At 48.4% G+C, this 16,425-nt stretch overlaps 7 non-coding genes and 6 pseudogenes across 7 annotated transcripts; all 13 read right to left on the bottom strand.

The window, feature by feature from the left end:
- Window positions 1-422: 422 nt before the first annotated feature.
- LOC142273855 (U2 spliceosomal RNA) lies at window positions 423-587 on the bottom strand (annotated as a pseudogene).
- Window positions 588-1,974: 1,387 nt separating this feature from the next.
- On the bottom strand, window positions 1,975-2,170 carry LOC142273805 (U2 spliceosomal RNA). The gene has a single exon (XR_012738249.1). It is a non-coding gene; the product is annotated as a U2 spliceosomal RNA (small nuclear RNA).
- Window positions 2,171-2,851: 681 nt separating this feature from the next.
- On the bottom strand, window positions 2,852-3,016 carry LOC142273854 (U2 spliceosomal RNA; annotated as a pseudogene).
- A 1,387-nt stretch (window positions 3,017-4,403) lies between these two features.
- On the bottom strand, window positions 4,404-4,599 carry LOC142273804 (U2 spliceosomal RNA). Its single transcript, XR_012738248.1, has one exon. It is a non-coding gene; the product is annotated as a U2 spliceosomal RNA (small nuclear RNA).
- Window positions 4,600-5,280: 681 nt separating this feature from the next.
- LOC142273852 (U2 spliceosomal RNA) lies at window positions 5,281-5,445 on the bottom strand (annotated as a pseudogene).
- A 1,387-nt stretch (window positions 5,446-6,832) lies between these two features.
- On the bottom strand, window positions 6,833-7,028 carry LOC142273803 (U2 spliceosomal RNA). Its single transcript, XR_012738247.1, has one exon. It is a non-coding gene; the product is annotated as a U2 spliceosomal RNA (small nuclear RNA).
- A 681-nt stretch (window positions 7,029-7,709) lies between these two features.
- On the bottom strand, window positions 7,710-7,874 carry LOC142273851 (U2 spliceosomal RNA; annotated as a pseudogene).
- Window positions 7,875-9,261: 1,387 nt separating this feature from the next.
- On the bottom strand, window positions 9,262-9,452 carry LOC142273909 (U2 spliceosomal RNA). Its single transcript, XR_012738300.1, has one exon. It is a non-coding gene; the product is annotated as a U2 spliceosomal RNA (small nuclear RNA).
- Window positions 9,453-10,839: 1,387 nt separating this feature from the next.
- LOC142273802 (U2 spliceosomal RNA) lies at window positions 10,840-11,035 on the bottom strand. The gene has a single exon (XR_012738246.1). It is a non-coding gene; the product is annotated as a U2 spliceosomal RNA (small nuclear RNA).
- A 681-nt stretch (window positions 11,036-11,716) lies between these two features.
- On the bottom strand, window positions 11,717-11,881 carry LOC142273850 (U2 spliceosomal RNA; annotated as a pseudogene).
- Window positions 11,882-13,268: 1,387 nt separating this feature from the next.
- On the bottom strand, window positions 13,269-13,459 carry LOC142273907 (U2 spliceosomal RNA). Its single transcript, XR_012738299.1, has one exon. It is a non-coding gene; the product is annotated as a U2 spliceosomal RNA (small nuclear RNA).
- Window positions 13,460-14,846: 1,387 nt separating this feature from the next.
- Window positions 14,847-15,042, bottom strand: LOC142273801 (U2 spliceosomal RNA). The gene has a single exon (XR_012738245.1). It is a non-coding gene; the product is annotated as a U2 spliceosomal RNA (small nuclear RNA).
- A 681-nt stretch (window positions 15,043-15,723) lies between these two features.
- On the bottom strand, window positions 15,724-15,888 carry LOC142273848 (U2 spliceosomal RNA; annotated as a pseudogene).
- Window positions 15,889-16,425: the final 537 nt, after the last annotated feature.

Below are 16,425 nucleotides of genomic sequence, written 5' to 3'. Positions count from 1 at the left end.
GTGTTGGTTTCTCAGCCCAAGGCTAACCGGACCTCCAACCGGGTGTTGGTTTCTCAGCCGAAGCTGACCCAGACCTCCAACCGGGTGTTGGTTTCTCAGCCGAAGCTGACCCAGACCTCCAACCGGGTGTTAGTTTCTCAGCCCAAAGCTGACCAGACCTCCGACCGGGATTATAAAAATTTCCCTTCCTAGCCAGAAGGCCGGGATAGGGTAATATGCTCAAAAAGTATGAAAAGGCAAGGTACGGTGTGCTACAGAGCCCAAGGCTTGCCGGGGTCCCAAGCCAGCAAGCTCAGACTCACTCCAGGGTCGTCAGTCCTGGGGCACGTTGTACCATAGCCCCCCACCCTTACTCAGTCTAATAGCCTCAATCCTGGTAGGGCCATGTTTTCCTCTAGATGAATATACTATCCACCCAGAGTACTAGCAAGCGCAACCTTCCAGTGTGCATTGTATCATTGTACTAAGGTGGCCTGGAGCTTAAACCACCTCTTCGAACAACACTACACTTGATCTTAGCCAAAAGGCCGAGAAACTGATAAGAACAGATACTACACTTGATCTTAGCCAAAAGGCCGAGAAGCGATAACCAGAATTGGTTTGGGCCTCGAGTGGCACCCTGGCCTATGCCGGACACATCTTAGGGAGAGAGAGCGAGAGGGAGACAAACCCACGCCTACACAAGACATTTTGTCACCCAAGCCAACCCTTGAAAAGGCTGCTTTGCAGAGCCAAAACAAGAAGAATGGTGCGTTTTGCAGCCGCCGCCCACTGCAATGAATCTGAATAACTCCTCCTTTAGGGCGCAAGCAACTCCCCTCCCCCTTGCAGTCTTTCCAATTCACGATACAAAAAGACGGACAGGACAGGTTGCCTGACTTTCCGTCACTGCCACCCTTTGCCATCCTTACCCGTAGAAAGCCCTTTCATCATCCCCAAACCCTAATCTTTTCCCTTTCCTTCCCAGCCCCCAAACCCTGCCCTCTGTACCTTTCTCACCACCCGCTTCCCTTCTCCTGTCATCCCCCTACCACCCGGGAAAAAAAGAGATTGCCCCCTCCTTCCACTAGCCCACCCTCCCACCCAAAGAACAACTTCTTCTGCGCAGCTTGTTTTCTAGGCAGCAGCGCTATTGTGATGTCATCGGGGGGCATTGTGACAAGCCGCCAGTGTTCCGTCTCTTCATGTTGTGCACAGTTCAAACGGAAAATACATCAACAGGCAGACTACAGAAAAGCTTACTATCAAAGGTTAGAGGGGGGCTTTCTCAGAGGGCTTTTTACAGTTTTTCTATTCCCAATTAGCCGTTTAAGTGTACTTATTGAAAGTAGTAATTCTTTCATAGGCCGCCCTTTCTTAGTATTTGACGTTCCTTATATTGCGGTATGAGGCTTCGCAGTAGGTTGCAAACATTCATCACCCATGACTGTCCCCAATTGAGCTCAGAAGCTCAATGTCTATCATGACCTCTCTTTTAGAATGTCCAAGAGCAAGCAAACTATTCCTCCAGGAGAGGGCGCCAACAGACTACTAAAGAGATCATCATTACTCAAAGAAAACCCCAAAAACCAATGCATGATAGGAATAAACAGGTAACTTTCTTTGGAGTGGAAGCGGAGAGATCGCACCAGATGCCAATTCTAGATGTTATCACACCTGTGGTCACTGCAGCAGCAGGTGAATCCACTTTGTCCAAAAGGGATCTATTCCATTCAATTGCAAATGATCTAGATAAGACAGAGAACTGCAGCACGGGGACATAGCCGAGTTGGTCAGGTTGAGTGGTGATGAGTTTGCTATTTGGATGAATAAAGAAAGTCAAAAGTGTGAAAGATAAAAAACAAAAGGAGGAAGTGTGAAAAGTGAATGGGCCAAATTGAGGTGCATATGAAGACGTATGCTTTCTTCCAATTCATTAAATCGGGCTAATATGAATCAGGTGAATTGAGTTCTGCTTTTGGAAACTGGGTTAAGAAGGGGTGCACCGTTCCTGGAGGTACTGCAATACCAGGTCAATGCGTGGAGTGGACAGAGCAAGCTCTTTTTCCATCTCCCTGTTCTAAAAATCCATTTAATATATGGTCCCCAGATAGGGGACGTATCAGATATTAAACTGATAAGAACAGATTTTGATTTAATGAAGCTTTCCAAAGCACCACAAAAAATGCATGACCGAAGTCACACCAAAAACAGTGCAAAGGCTAGGATTCGTGTGGACCCCACCGTGAGGAGAGGGTCCCCAAAAATCAACCCCGTCCCTCCGAGCCAGAAGGCCACAGCAAGGGTCAGGGATCTTCGGTGCTCTCCCAAGCCGAAGCCTGGTTGAGCCTTGTCGTTGCTCCCAGCGTCCACCCAGGCATCTTACCCAAGTGGAGTAGAGAGCTACTAGTTGTTGGTTTCGCAGCCGAAACTGCCCGGACCGTCAACCGGTGTTGGTTTCTCAGCCCAAGGCTAACCGGACCTCCAACCGGGTGTTGGTTTCTCAGCCGAAGCTGACCCAGACCTCCAACCGGGTGTTGGTTTCTCAGCCGAAGCTGACCCAGACCTCCAACCGGGTGTTAGTTTCTCAGCCCAAAGCTGACCAGACCTCCGACCGGGATTATAAAAATTTCCCTTCCTAGCCAGAAGGCCGGGATAGGGTAATATGCTCAAAAAGTATGAAAAGGCAAGGTACGGTGTGCTACAGAGCCCAAGGCTTGCCGGGGTCCCAAGCCAGCAAGCTCAGACTCACTCCAGGGTCGTCAGTCCTGGGGCACGTTGTACCATAGCCCCCCACCCTTACTCAGTCTAATAGCCTCGATCCTGGTAGGGCCATGTTTTCCTCTAGATGAATATACTATCCACCCAGAGTACTAGCAAGCGCAACCTTCCAGTGTGCATTGTATCATTGTACTAAGGTGGCCTGGAGCTTAAACCACCTCTTCGAACAACACTACACTTGATCTTAGCCAAAAGGCCGAGAAACTGATAAGAACAGATACTACACTTGATCTTAGCCAAAAGGCCGAGAAGCGATAACCAGAATTGGTTTGGGCCTCGAGTGGCACCCTGGCCTATGCCGGACACATCTTAGGGAGAGAGAGCGAGAGGGAGACAAACCCACGCCTACACAAGACATTTTGTCACCCAAGCCAACCCTTGAAAAGGCTGCTTTGCAGAGCCAAAACAAGAAGAATGGTGCGTTTTGCAGCCGCCGCCCACTGCAATGAATCTGAATAACTCCTCCTTTAGGGCGCAAGCAACTCCCCTCCCCCTTGCAGTCTTTCCAATTCACGATACAAAAAGACGGACAGGACAGGTTGCCTGACTTTCCGTCACTGCCACCCTTTGCCATCCTTACCCGTAGAAAGCCCTTTCATCATCCCCAAACCCTAATCTTTTCCCTTTCCTTCCCAGCCCCCAAACCCTGCCCTCTGTACCTTTCTCACCACCCGCTTCCCTTCTCCTGTCATCCCCCTACCACCCGGGAAAAAAAGAGATTGCCCCCTCCTTCCACTAGCCCACCCTCCCACCCAAAGAACAACTTCTTCTGCGCAGCTTGTTTTCTAGGCAGCAGCGCTATTGTGATGTCATCGGGGGGCATTGTGACAAGCCGCCAGTGTTCCGTCTCTTCATGTTGTGCACAGTTCAAACGGAAAATACATCAACAGGCAGACTACAGAAAAGCTTACTATCAAAGGTTAGAGGGGGGCTTTCTCAGAGGGCTTTTTACAGTTTTTCTATTCCCAATTAGCCGTTTAAGTGTACTTATTGAAAGTAGTAATTCTTTCATAGGCCGCCCTTTCTTAGTATTTGACGTTCCTTATATTGCGGTATGAGGCTTCGCAGTAGGTTGCAAACATTCATCACCCATGACTGTCCCCAATTGAGCTCAGAAGCTCAATGTCTATCATGACCTCTCTTTTAGAATGTCCAAGAGCAAGCAAACTATTCCTCCAGGAGAGGGCGCCAACAGACTACTAAAGAGATCATCATTACTCAAAGAAAACCCCAAAAACCAATGCATGATAGGAATAAACAGGTAACTTTCTTTGGAGTGGAAGCGGAGAGATCGCACCAGATGCCAATTCTAGATGTTATCACACCTGTGGTCACTGCAGCAGCAGGTGAATCCACTTTGTCCAAAAGGGATCTATTCCATTCAATTGCAAATGATCTAGATAAGACAGAGAACTGCAGCACGGGGACATAGCCGAGTTGGTCAGGTTGAGTGGTGATGAGTTTGCTATTTGGATGAATAAAGAAAGTCAAAAGTGTGAAAGATAAAAAACAAAAGGAGGAAGTGTGAAAAGTGAATGGGCCAAATTGAGGTGCATATGAAGACGTATGCTTTCTTCCAATTCATTAAATCGGGCTAATATGAATCAGGTGAATTGAGTTCTGCTTTTGGAAACTGGGTTAAGAAGGGGTGCACCGTTCCTGGAGGTACTGCAATACCAGGTCAATGCGTGGAGTGGACAGAGCAAGCTCTTTTTCCATCTCCCTGTTCTAAAAATCCATTTAATATATGGTCCCCAGATAGGGGACGTATCAGATATTAAACTGATAAGAACAGATTTTGATTTAATGAAGCTTTCCAAAGCACCACAAAAAATGCATGACCGAAGTCACACCAAAAACAGTGCAAAGGCTAGGATTCGTGTGGACCCCACCGTGAGGAGAGGGTCCCCAAAAATCAACCCCGTCCCTCCGAGCCAGAAGGCCACAGCAAGGGTCAGGGATCTTCGGTGCTCTCCCAAGCCGAAGCCTGGTTGAGCCTTGTCGTTGCTCCCAGCGTCCACCCAGGCATCTTACCCAAGTGGAGTAGAGAGCTACTAGTTGTTGGTTTCGCAGCCGAAACTGCCCGGACCGTCAACCGGTGTTGGTTTCTCAGCCCAAGGCTAACCGGACCTCCAACCGGGTGTTGGTTTCTCAGCCGAAGCTGACCCAGACCTCCAACCGGGTGTTGGTTTCTCAGCCGAAGCTGACCCAGACCTCCAACCGGGTGTTAGTTTCTCAGCCCAAAGCTGACCAGACCTCCGACCGGGATTATAAAAATTTCCCTTCCTAGCCAGAAGGCCGGGATAGGGTAATATGCTCAAAAAGTATGAAAAGGCAAGGTACGGTGTGCTACAGAGCCCAAGGCTTGCCGGGGTCCCAAGCCAGCAAGCTCAGACTCACTCCAGGGTCGTCAGTCCTGGGGCACGTTGTACCATAGCCCCCCACCCTTACTCAGTCTAATAGCCTCGATCCTGGTAGGGCCATGTTTTCCTCTAGATGAATATACTATCCACCCAGAGTACTAGCAAGCGCAACCTTCCAGTGTGCATTGTATCATTGTACTAAGGTGGCCTGGAGCTTAAACCACCTCTTCGAACAACACTACACTTGATCTTAGCCAAAAGGCCGAGAAACTGATAAGAACAGATACTACACTTGATCTTAGCCAAAAGGCCGAGAAGCGATAACCAGAATTGGTTTGGGCCTCGAGTGGCACCCTGGCCTATGCCGGACACATCTTAGGGAGAGAGAGCGAGAGGGAGACAAACCCACGCCTACACAAGACATTTTGTCACCCAAGCCAACCCTTGAAAAGGCTGCTTTGCAGAGCCAAAACAAGAAGAATGGTGCGTTTTGCAGCCGCCGCCCACTGCAATGAATCTGAATAACTCCTCCTTTAGGGCGCAAGCAACTCCCCTCCCCCTTGCAGTCTTTCCAATTCACGATACAAAAAGACGGACAGGACAGGTTGCCTGACTTTCCGTCACTGCCACCCTTTGCCATCCTTACCCGTAGAAAGCCCTTTCATCATCCCCAAACCCTAATCTTTTCCCTTTCCTTCCCAGCCCCCAAACCCTGCCCTCTGTACCTTTCTCACCACCCGCTTCCCTTCTCCTGTCATCCCCCTACCACCCGGGAAAAAAAGAGATTGCCCCCTCCTTCCACTAGCCCACCCTCCCACCCAAAGAACAACTTCTTCTGCGCAGCTTGTTTTCTAGGCAGCAGCGCTATTGTGATGTCATCGGGGGGCATTGTGACAAGCCGCCAGTGTTCCGTCTCTTCATGTTGTGCACAGTTCAAACGGAAAATACATCAACAGGCAGACTACAGAAAAGCTTACTATCAAAGGTTAGAGGGGGGCTTTCTCAGAGGGCTTTTTACAGTTTTTCTATTCCCAATTAGCCGTTTAAGTGTACTTATTGAAAGTAGTAATTCTTTCATAGGCCGCCCTTTCTTAGTATTTGACGTTCCTTATATTGCGGTATGAGGCTTCGCAGTAGGTTGCAAACATTCATCACCCATGACTGTCCCCAATTGAGCTCAGAAGCTCAATGTCTATCATGACCTCTCTTTTAGAATGTCCAAGAGCAAGCAAACTATTCCTCCAGGAGAGGGCGCCAACAGACTACTAAAGAGATCATCATTACTCAAAGAAAACCCCAAAAACCAATGCATGATAGGAATAAACAGGTAACTTTCTTTGGAGTGGAAGCGGAGAGATCGCACCAGATGCCAATTCTAGATGTTATCACACCTGTGGTCACTGCAGCAGCAGGTGAATCCACTTTGTCCAAAAGGGATCTATTCCATTCAATTGCAAATGATCTAGATAAGACAGAGAACTGCAGCACGGGGACATAGCCGAGTTGGTCAGGTTGAGTGGTGATGAGTTTGCTATTTGGATGAATAAAGAAAGTCAAAAGTGTGAAAGATAAAAAACAAAAGGAGGAAGTGTGAAAAGTGAATGGGCCAAATTGAGGTGCATATGAAGACGTATGCTTTCTTCCAATTCATTAAATCGGGCTAATATGAATCAGGTGAATTGAGTTCTGCTTTTGGAAACTGGGTTAAGAAGGGGTGCACCGTTCCTGGAGGTACTGCAATACCAGGTCAATGCGTGGAGTGGACAGAGCAAGCTCTTTTTCCATCTCCCTGTTCTAAAAATCCATTTAATATATGGTCCCCAGATAGGGGACGTATCAGATATTAAACTGATAAGAACAGATTTTGATTTAATGAAGCTTTCCAAAGCACCACAAAAAATGCATGACCGAAGTCACACCAAAAACAGTGCAAAGGCTAGGATTCGTGTGGACCCCACCGTGAGGAGAGGGTCCCCAAAAATCAACCCCGTCCCTCCGAGCCAGAAGGCCACAGCAAGGGTCAGGGATCTTCGGTGCTCTCCCAAGCCGAAGCCTGGTTGAGCCTTGTCGTTGCTCCCAGCGTCCACCCAGGCATCTTACCCAAGTGGAGTAGAGAGCTACTAGTTGTTGGTTTCGCAGCCGAAACTGCCCGGACCGTCAACCGGTGTTGGTTTCTCAGCCCAAGGCTAACCGGACCTCCAACCGGGTGTTGGTTTCTCAGCCGAAGCTGACCCAGACCTCCAACCGGGTGTTGGTTTCTCAGCCGAAGCTGACCCAGACCTCCAACCGGGTGTTAGTTTCTCAGCCCAAAGCTGACCAGACCTCCGACCGGGATTATAAAAATTTCCCTTCCTAGCCAGAAGGCCGGGATAGGGTAATATGCTCAAAAAGTATGAAAAGGCAAGGTACGGTGTGCTACAGAGCCCAAGGCTTGCCGGGGTCCCAAGCCAGCAAGCTCAGACTCACTCCAGGGTCGTCAGTCCTGGGGCACGTTGTACCATAGCCCCCCACCCTTACTCAGTCTAATAGCCTCAATCCTGGTAGGGCCATGTTTTCCTCTAGATGAATATACTATCCACCCAGAGTACTAGCAAGCGCAACCTTCCAGTGTGCATTGTATCATTGTACTAAGGTGGCCTGGAGCTTAAACCACCTCTTCGAACAACACTACACTTGATCTTAGCCAAAAGGCCGAGAAACTGATAAGAACAGATACTACACTTGATCTTAGCCAAAAGGCCGAGAAGCGATAACCAGAATTGGTTTGGGCCTCGAGTGGCACCCTGGCCTATGCCGGACACATCTTAGGGAGAGAGAGCGAGAGGGAGACAAACCCACGCCTACACAAGACATTTTGTCACCCAAGCCAACCCTTGAAAAGGCTGCTTTGCAGAGCCAAAACAAGAAGAATGGTGCGTTTTGCAGCCGCCGCCCACTGCAATGAATCTGAATAACTCCTCCTTTAGGGCGCAAGCAACTCCCCTCCCCCTTGCAGTCTTTCCAATTCACGATACAAAAAGACGGACAGGACAGGTTGCCTGACTTTCCGTCACTGCCACCCTTTGCCATCCTTACCCGTAGAAAGCCCTTTCATCATCCCCAAACCCTAATCTTTTCCCTTTCCTTCCCAGCCCCCAAACCCTGCCCTCTGTACCTTTCTCACCACCCGCTTCCCTTCTCCTGTCATCCCCCTACCACCCGGGAAAAAAAGAGATTGCCCCCTCCTTCCACTAGCCCACCCTCCCACCCAAAGAACAACTTCTTCTGCGCAGCTTGTTTTCTAGGCAGCAGCGCTATTGTGATGTCATCGGGGGGCATTGTGACAAGCCGCCAGTGTTCCGTCTCTTCATGTTGTGCACAGTTCAAACGGAAAATACATCAACAGGCAGACTACAGAAAAGCTTACTATCAAAGGTTAGAGGGGGGCTTTCTCAGAGGGCTTTTTACAGTTTTTCTATTCCCAATTAGCCGTTTAAGTGTACTTATTGAAAGTAGTAATTCTTTCATAGGCCGCCCTTTCTTAGTATTTGACGTTCCTTATATTGCGGTATGAGGCTTCGCAGTAGGTTGCAAACATTCATCACCCATGACTGTCCCCAATTGAGCTCAGAAGCTCAATGTCTATCATGACCTCTCTTTTAGAATGTCCAAGAGCAAGCAAACTATTCCTCCAGGAGAGGGCGCCAACAGACTACTAAAGAGATCATCATTACTCAAAGAAAACCCCAAAAACCAATGCATGATAGGAATAAACAGGTAACTTTCTTTGGAGTGGAAGCGGAGAGATCGCACCAGATGCCAATTCTAGATGTTATCACACCTGTGGTCACTGCAGCAGCAGGTGAATCCACTTTGTCCAAAAGGGATCTATTCCATTCAATTGCAAATGATCTAGATAAGACAGAGAACTGCAGCACGGGGACATAGCCGAGTTGGTCAGGTTGAGTGGTGATGAGTTTGCTATTTGGATGAATAAAGAAAGTCAAAAGTGTGAAAGATAAAAAACAAAAGGAGGAAGTGTGAAAAGTGAATGGGCCAAATTGAGGTGCATATGAAGACGTATGCTTTCTTCCAATTCATTAAATCGGGCTAATATGAATCAGGTGAATTGAGTTCTGCTTTTGGAAACTGGGTTAAGAAGGGGTGCACCGTTCCTGGAGGTACTGCAATACCAGGTCAATGCGTGGAGTGGACAGAGCAAGCTCTTTTTCCATCTCCCTGTTCTAAAAATCCATTTAATATATGGTCCCCAGATAGGGGACGTATCAGATATTAAACTGATAAGAACAGATACTACACTTGATCTTAGCCAAAAGGCCGAGAAGCGATAACCAGAATTGGTTTGGGCCTCGAGTGGCACCCTGGCCTATGCCGGACACATCTTAGGGAGAGAGAGCGAGAGGGAGACAAACCCACGCCTACACAAGACATTTTGTCACCCAAGCCAACCCTTGAAAAGGCTGCTTTGCAGAGCCAAAACAAGAAGAATGGTGCGTTTTGCAGCCGCCGCCCACTGCAATGAATCTGAATAACTCCTCCTTTAGGGCGCAAGCAACTCCCCTCCCCCTTGCAGTCTTTCCAATTCACGATACAAAAAGACGGACAGGACAGGTTGCCTGACTTTCCGTCACTGCCACCCTTTGCCATCCTTACCCGTAGAAAGCCCTTTCATCATCCCCAAACCCTAATCTTTTCCCTTTCCTTCCCAGCCCCCAAACCCTGCCCTCTGTACCTTTCTCACCACCCGCTTCCCTTCTCCTGTCATCCCCCTACCACCCGGGAAAAAAAGAGATTGCCCCCTCCTTCCACTAGCCCACCCTCCCACCCAAAGAACAACTTCTTCTGCGCAGCTTGTTTTCTAGGCAGCAGCGCTATTGTGATGTCATCGGGGGGCATTGTGACAAGCCGCCAGTGTTCCGTCTCTTCATGTTGTGCACAGTTCAAACGGAAAATACATCAACAGGCAGACTACAGAAAAGCTTACTATCAAAGGTTAGAGGGGGGCTTTCTCAGAGGGCTTTTTACAGTTTTTCTATTCCCAATTAGCCGTTTAAGTGTACTTATTGAAAGTAGTAATTCTTTCATAGGCCGCCCTTTCTTAGTATTTGACGTTCCTTATATTGCGGTATGAGGCTTCGCAGTAGGTTGCAAACATTCATCACCCATGACTGTCCCCAATTGAGCTCAGAAGCTCAATGTCTATCATGACCTCTCTTTTAGAATGTCCAAGAGCAAGCAAACTATTCCTCCAGGAGAGGGCGCCAACAGACTACTAAAGAGATCATCATTACTCAAAGAAAACCCCAAAAACCAATGCATGATAGGAATAAACAGGTAACTTTCTTTGGAGTGGAAGCGGAGAGATCGCACCAGATGCCAATTCTAGATGTTATCACACCTGTGGTCACTGCAGCAGCAGGTGAATCCACTTTGTCCAAAAGGGATCTATTCCATTCAATTGCAAATGATCTAGATAAGACAGAGAACTGCAGCACGGGGACATAGCCGAGTTGGTCAGGTTGAGTGGTGATGAGTTTGCTATTTGGATGAATAAAGAAAGTCAAAAGTGTGAAAGATAAAAAACAAAAGGAGGAAGTGTGAAAAGTGAATGGGCCAAATTGAGGTGCATATGAAGACGTATGCTTTCTTCCAATTCATTAAATCGGGCTAATATGAATCAGGTGAATTGAGTTCTGCTTTTGGAAACTGGGTTAAGAAGGGGTGCACCGTTCCTGGAGGTACTGCAATACCAGGTCAATGCGTGGAGTGGACAGAGCAAGCTCTTTTTCCATCTCCCTGTTCTAAAAATCCATTTAATATATGGTCCCCAGATAGGGGACGTATCAGATATTAAACTGATAAGAACAGATTTTGATTTAATGAAGCTTTCCAAAGCACCACAAAAAATGCATGACCGAAGTCACACCAAAAACAGTGCAAAGGCTAGGATTCGTGTGGACCCCACCGTGAGGAGAGGGTCCCCAAAAATCAACCCCGTCCCTCCGAGCCAGAAGGCCACAGCAAGGGTCAGGGATCTTCGGTGCTCTCCCAAGCCGAAGCCTGGTTGAGCCTTGTCGTTGCTCCCAGCGTCCACCCAGGCATCTTACCCAAGTGGAGTAGAGAGCTACTAGTTGTTGGTTTCGCAGCCGAAACTGCCCGGACCGTCAACCGGTGTTGGTTTCTCAGCCCAAGGCTAACCGGACCTCCAACCGGGTGTTGGTTTCTCAGCCGAAGCTGACCCAGACCTCCAACCGGGTGTTGGTTTCTCAGCCGAAGCTGACCCAGACCTCCAACCGGGTGTTAGTTTCTCAGCCCAAAGCTGACCAGACCTCCGACCGGGATTATAAAAATTTCCCTTCCTAGCCAGAAGGCCGGGATAGGGTAATATGCTCAAAAAGTATGAAAAGGCAAGGTACGGTGTGCTACAGAGCCCAAGGCTTGCCGGGGTCCCAAGCCAGCAAGCTCAGACTCACTCCAGGGTCGTCAGTCCTGGGGCACGTTGTACCATAGCCCCCCACCCTTACTCAGTCTAATAGCCTCGATCCTGGTAGGGCCATGTTTTCCTCTAGATGAATATACTATCCACCCAGAGTACTAGCAAGCGCAACCTTCCAGTGTGCATTGTATCATTGTACTAAGGTGGCCTGGAGCTTAAACCACCTCTTCGAACAACACTACACTTGATCTTAGCCAAAAGGCCGAGAAACTGATAAGAACAGATACTACACTTGATCTTAGCCAAAAGGCCGAGAAGCGATAACCAGAATTGGTTTGGGCCTCGAGTGGCACCCTGGCCTATGCCGGACACATCTTAGGGAGAGAGAGCGAGAGGGAGACAAACCCACGCCTACACAAGACATTTTGTCACCCAAGCCAACCCTTGAAAAGGCTGCTTTGCAGAGCCAAAACAAGAAGAATGGTGCGTTTTGCAGCCGCCGCCCACTGCAATGAATCTGAATAACTCCTCCTTTAGGGCGCAAGCAACTCCCCTCCCCCTTGCAGTCTTTCCAATTCACGATACAAAAAGACGGACAGGACAGGTTGCCTGACTTTCCGTCACTGCCACCCTTTGCCATCCTTACCCGTAGAAAGCCCTTTCATCATCCCCAAACCCTAATCTTTTCCCTTTCCTTCCCAGCCCCCAAACCCTGCCCTCTGTACCTTTCTCACCACCCGCTTCCCTTCTCCTGTCATCCCCCTACCACCCGGGAAAAAAAGAGATTGCCCCCTCCTTCCACTAGCCCACCCTCCCACCCAAAGAACAACTTCTTCTGCGCAGCTTGTTTTCTAGGCAGCAGCGCTATTGTGATGTCATCGGGGGGCATTGTGACAAGCCGCCAGTGTTCCGTCTCTTCATGTTGTGCACAGTTCAAACGGAAAATACATCAACAGGCAGACTACAGAAAAGCTTACTATCAAAGGTTAGAGGGGGGCTTTCTCAGAGGGCTTTTTACAGTTTTTCTATTCCCAATTAGCCGTTTAAGTGTACTTATTGAAAGTAGTAATTCTTTCATAGGCCGCCCTTTCTTAGTATTTGACGTTCCTTATATTGCGGTATGAGGCTTCGCAGTAGGTTGCAAACATTCATCACCCATGACTGTCCCCAATTGAGCTCAGAAGCTCAATGTCTATCATGACCTCTCTTTTAGAATGTCCAAGAGCAAGCAAACTATTCCTCCAGGAGAGGGCGCCAACAGACTACTAAAGAGATCATCATTACTCAAAGAAAACCCCAAAAACCAATGCATGATAGGAATAAACAGGTAACTTTCTTTGGAGTGGAAGCGGAGAGATCGCACCAGATGCCAATTCTAGATGTTATCACACCTGTGGTCACTGCAGCAGCAGGTGAATCCACTTTGTCCAAAAGGGATCTATTCCATTCAATTGCAAATGATCTAGATAAGACAGAGAACTGCAGCACGGGGACATAGCCGAGTTGGTCAGGTTGAGTGGTGATGAGTTTGCTATTTGGATGAATAAAGAAAGTCAAAAGTGTGAAAGATAAAAAACAAAAGGAGGAAGTGTGAAAAGTGAATGGGCCAAATTGAGGTGCATATGAAGACGTATGCTTTCTTCCAATTCATTAAATCGGGCTAATATGAATCAGGTGAATTGAGTTCTGCTTTTGGAAACTGGGTTAAGAAGGGGTGCACCGTTCCTGGAGGTACTGCAATACCAGGTCAATGCGTGGAGTGGACAGAGCAAGCTCTTTTTCCATCTCCCTGTTCTAAAAATCCATTTAATATATGGTCCCCAGATAGGGGACGTATCAGATATTAAACTGATAAGAACAGATACTACACTTGATCTTAGCCAAAAGGCCGAGAAGCGATAACCAGAATTGGTTTGGGCCTCGAGTGGCACCCTGGCCTATGCCGGACACATCTTAGGGAGAGAGAGCGAGAGGGAGACAAACCCACGCCTACACAAGACATTTTGTCACCCAAGCCAACCCTTGAAAAGGCTGCTTTGCAGAGCCAAAACAAGAAGAATGGTGCGTTTTGCAGCCGCCGCCCACTGCAATGAATCTGAATAACTCCTCCTTTAGGGCGCAAGCAACTCCCCTCCCCCTTGCAGTCTTTCCAATTCACGATACAAAAAGACGGACAGGACAGGTTGCCTGACTTTCCGTCACTGCCACCCTTTGCCATCCTTACCCGTAGAAAGCCCTTTCATCATCCCCAAACCCTAATCTTTTCCCTTTCCTTCCCAGCCCCCAAACCCTGCCCTCTGTACCTTTCTCACCACCCGCTTCCCTTCTCCTGTCATCCCCCTACCACCCGGGAAAAAAAGAGATTGCCCCCTCCTTCCACTAGCCCACCCTCCCACCCAAAGAACAACTTCTTCTGCGCAGCTTGTTTTCTAGGCAGCAGCGCTATTGTGATATCATCGGGGGGCATTGTGACAAGCCGCCAGTGTTCCGTCTCTTCATGTTGTGCACAGTTCAAACGGAAAATACATCAACAGGCAGACTACAGAAAAGCTTACTATCAAAGGTTAGAGGGGGGCTTTCTCAGAGGGCTTTTTACAGTTTTTCTATTCCCAATTAGCCGTTTAAGTGTACTTATTGAAAGTAGTAATTCTTTCATAGGCCGCCCTTTCTTAGTATTTGACGTTCCTTATATTGCGGTATGAGGCTTCGCAGTAGGTTGCAAACATTCATCACCCATGACTGTCCCCAATTGAGCTCAGAAGCTCAATGTCTATCATGACCTCTCTTTTAGAATGTCCAAGAGCAAGCAAACTATTCCTCCAGGAGAGGGCGCCAACAGACTACTAAAGAGATCATCATTACTCAAAGAAAACCCCAAAAACCAATGCATGATAGGAATAAACAGGTAACTTTCTTTGGAGTGGAAGCGGAGAGATCGCACCAGATGCCAATTCTAGATGTTATCACACCTGTGGTCACTGCAGCAGCAGGTGAATCCACTTTGTCCAAAAGGGATCTATTCCATTCAATTGCAAATGATCTAGATAAGACAGAGAACTGCAGCACGGGGACATAGCCGAGTTGGTCAGGTTGAGTGGTGATGAGTTTGCTATTTGGATGAATAAAGAAAGTCAAAAGTGTGAAAGATAAAAAACAAAAGGAGGAAGTGTGAAAAGTGAATGGGCCAAATTGAGGTGCATATGAAGACGTATGCTTTCTTCCAATTCATTAAATCGGGCTAATATGAATCAGGTGAATTGAGTTCTGCTTTTGGAAACTGGGTTAAGAAGGGGTGCACCGTTCCTGGAGGTACTGCAATACCAGGTCAATGCGTGGAGTGGACAGAGCAAGCTCTTTTTCCATCTCCCTGTTCTAAAAATCCATTTAATATATGGTCCCCAGATAGGGGACGTATCAGATATTAAACTGATAAGAACAGATTTTGATTTAATGAAGCTTTCCAAAGCACCACAAAAAATGCATGACCGAAGTCACACCAAAAACAGTGCAAAGGCTAGGATTCGTGTGGACCCCACCGTGAGGAGAGGGTCCCCAAAAATCAACCCCGTCCCTCCGAGCCAGAAGGCCACAGCAAGGGTCAGGGATCTTCGGTGCTCTCCCAAGCCGAAGCCTGGTTGAGCCTTGTCGTTGCTCCCAGCGTCCACCCAGGCATCTTACCCAAGTGGAGTAGAGAGCTACTAGTTGTTGGTTTCGCAGCCGAAACTGCCCGGACCGTCAACCGGTGTTGGTTTCTCAGCCCAAGGCTAACCGGACCTCCAACCGGGTGTTGGTTTCTCAGCCGAAGCTGACCCAGACCTCCAACCGGGTGTTGGTTTCTCAGCCGAAGCTGACCCAGACCTCCAACCGGGTGTTAGTTTCTCAGCCCAAAGCTGACCAGACCTCCGACCGGGATTATAAAAATTTCCCTTCCTAGCCAGAAGGCCAGGATAGGGTAATATGCTCAAAAAGTATGAAAAGGCAAGGTACGGTGTGCTACAGAGCCCAAGGCTTGCCGGGGTCCCAAGCCAGCAAGCTCAGACTCACTCCAGGGTCGTCAGTCCTGGGGCACGTTGTACCATAGCCCCCCACCCTTACTCAGTCTAATAGCCTCGATCCTGGTAGGGCCATGTTTTCCTCTAGATGAATATACTATCCACCCAGAGTACTAGCAAGCGCAACCTTCCAGTGTGCATTGTATCATTGTACTAAGGTGGCCTGGAGCTTAAACCACCTCTTCGAACAACACTACACTTGATCTTAGCCAAAAGGCCGAGAAACTGATAAGAACAGATACTACACTTGATCTTAGCCAAAAGGCCGAGAAGCGATAACCAGAATTGGTTTGGGCCTCGAGTGGCACCCTGGCCTATGCCGGACACATCTTAGGGAGAGAGAGCGAGAGGGAGACAAACCCACGCCTACACAAGACATTTTGTCACCCAAGCCAACCCTTGAAAAGGCTGCTTTGCAGAGCCAAAACAAGAAGAATGGTGCGTTTTGCAGCCGCCGCCCACTGCAATGAATCTGAATAACTCCTCCTTTAGGGCGCAAGCAACTCCCCTCCCCCTTGCAGTCTTTCCAATTCACGATACAAAAAGACGGACAGGACAGGTTGCCTGACTTTCCGTCACTGCCACCCTTTGCCATCCTTACCCGTAGAAAGCCCTTTCATCATCCCCAAACCCTAATCTTTTCCCTTTCCTTCCCAGCCCCCAAACCCTGCCCTCTGTACCTTTCTCACCACCCGCTTCCCTTCTCCTGTCATCCCCCTACCACCCGGGAAAAAAAGAGATTGCCCCCTCCTTCCACTAGCCCACCCTCCCACCCAAAGAACAACTTCTTCTGCGCAGCTTGTTTTCTAGGCAG

This window comes from Anomaloglossus baeobatrachus, unplaced genomic scaffold (assembly GCF_048569485.1).
Source record: "Anomaloglossus baeobatrachus isolate aAnoBae1 unplaced genomic scaffold, aAnoBae1.hap1 Scaffold_366, whole genome shotgun sequence".
In the NCBI taxonomy this organism is placed as follows: Eukaryota; Metazoa; Chordata; class Amphibia; order Anura; family Aromobatidae; genus Anomaloglossus; species Anomaloglossus baeobatrachus.
Note: the sequence above shows the minus strand (reverse complement) of the source record. Positions and strands in the feature narration are given on the sequence as shown.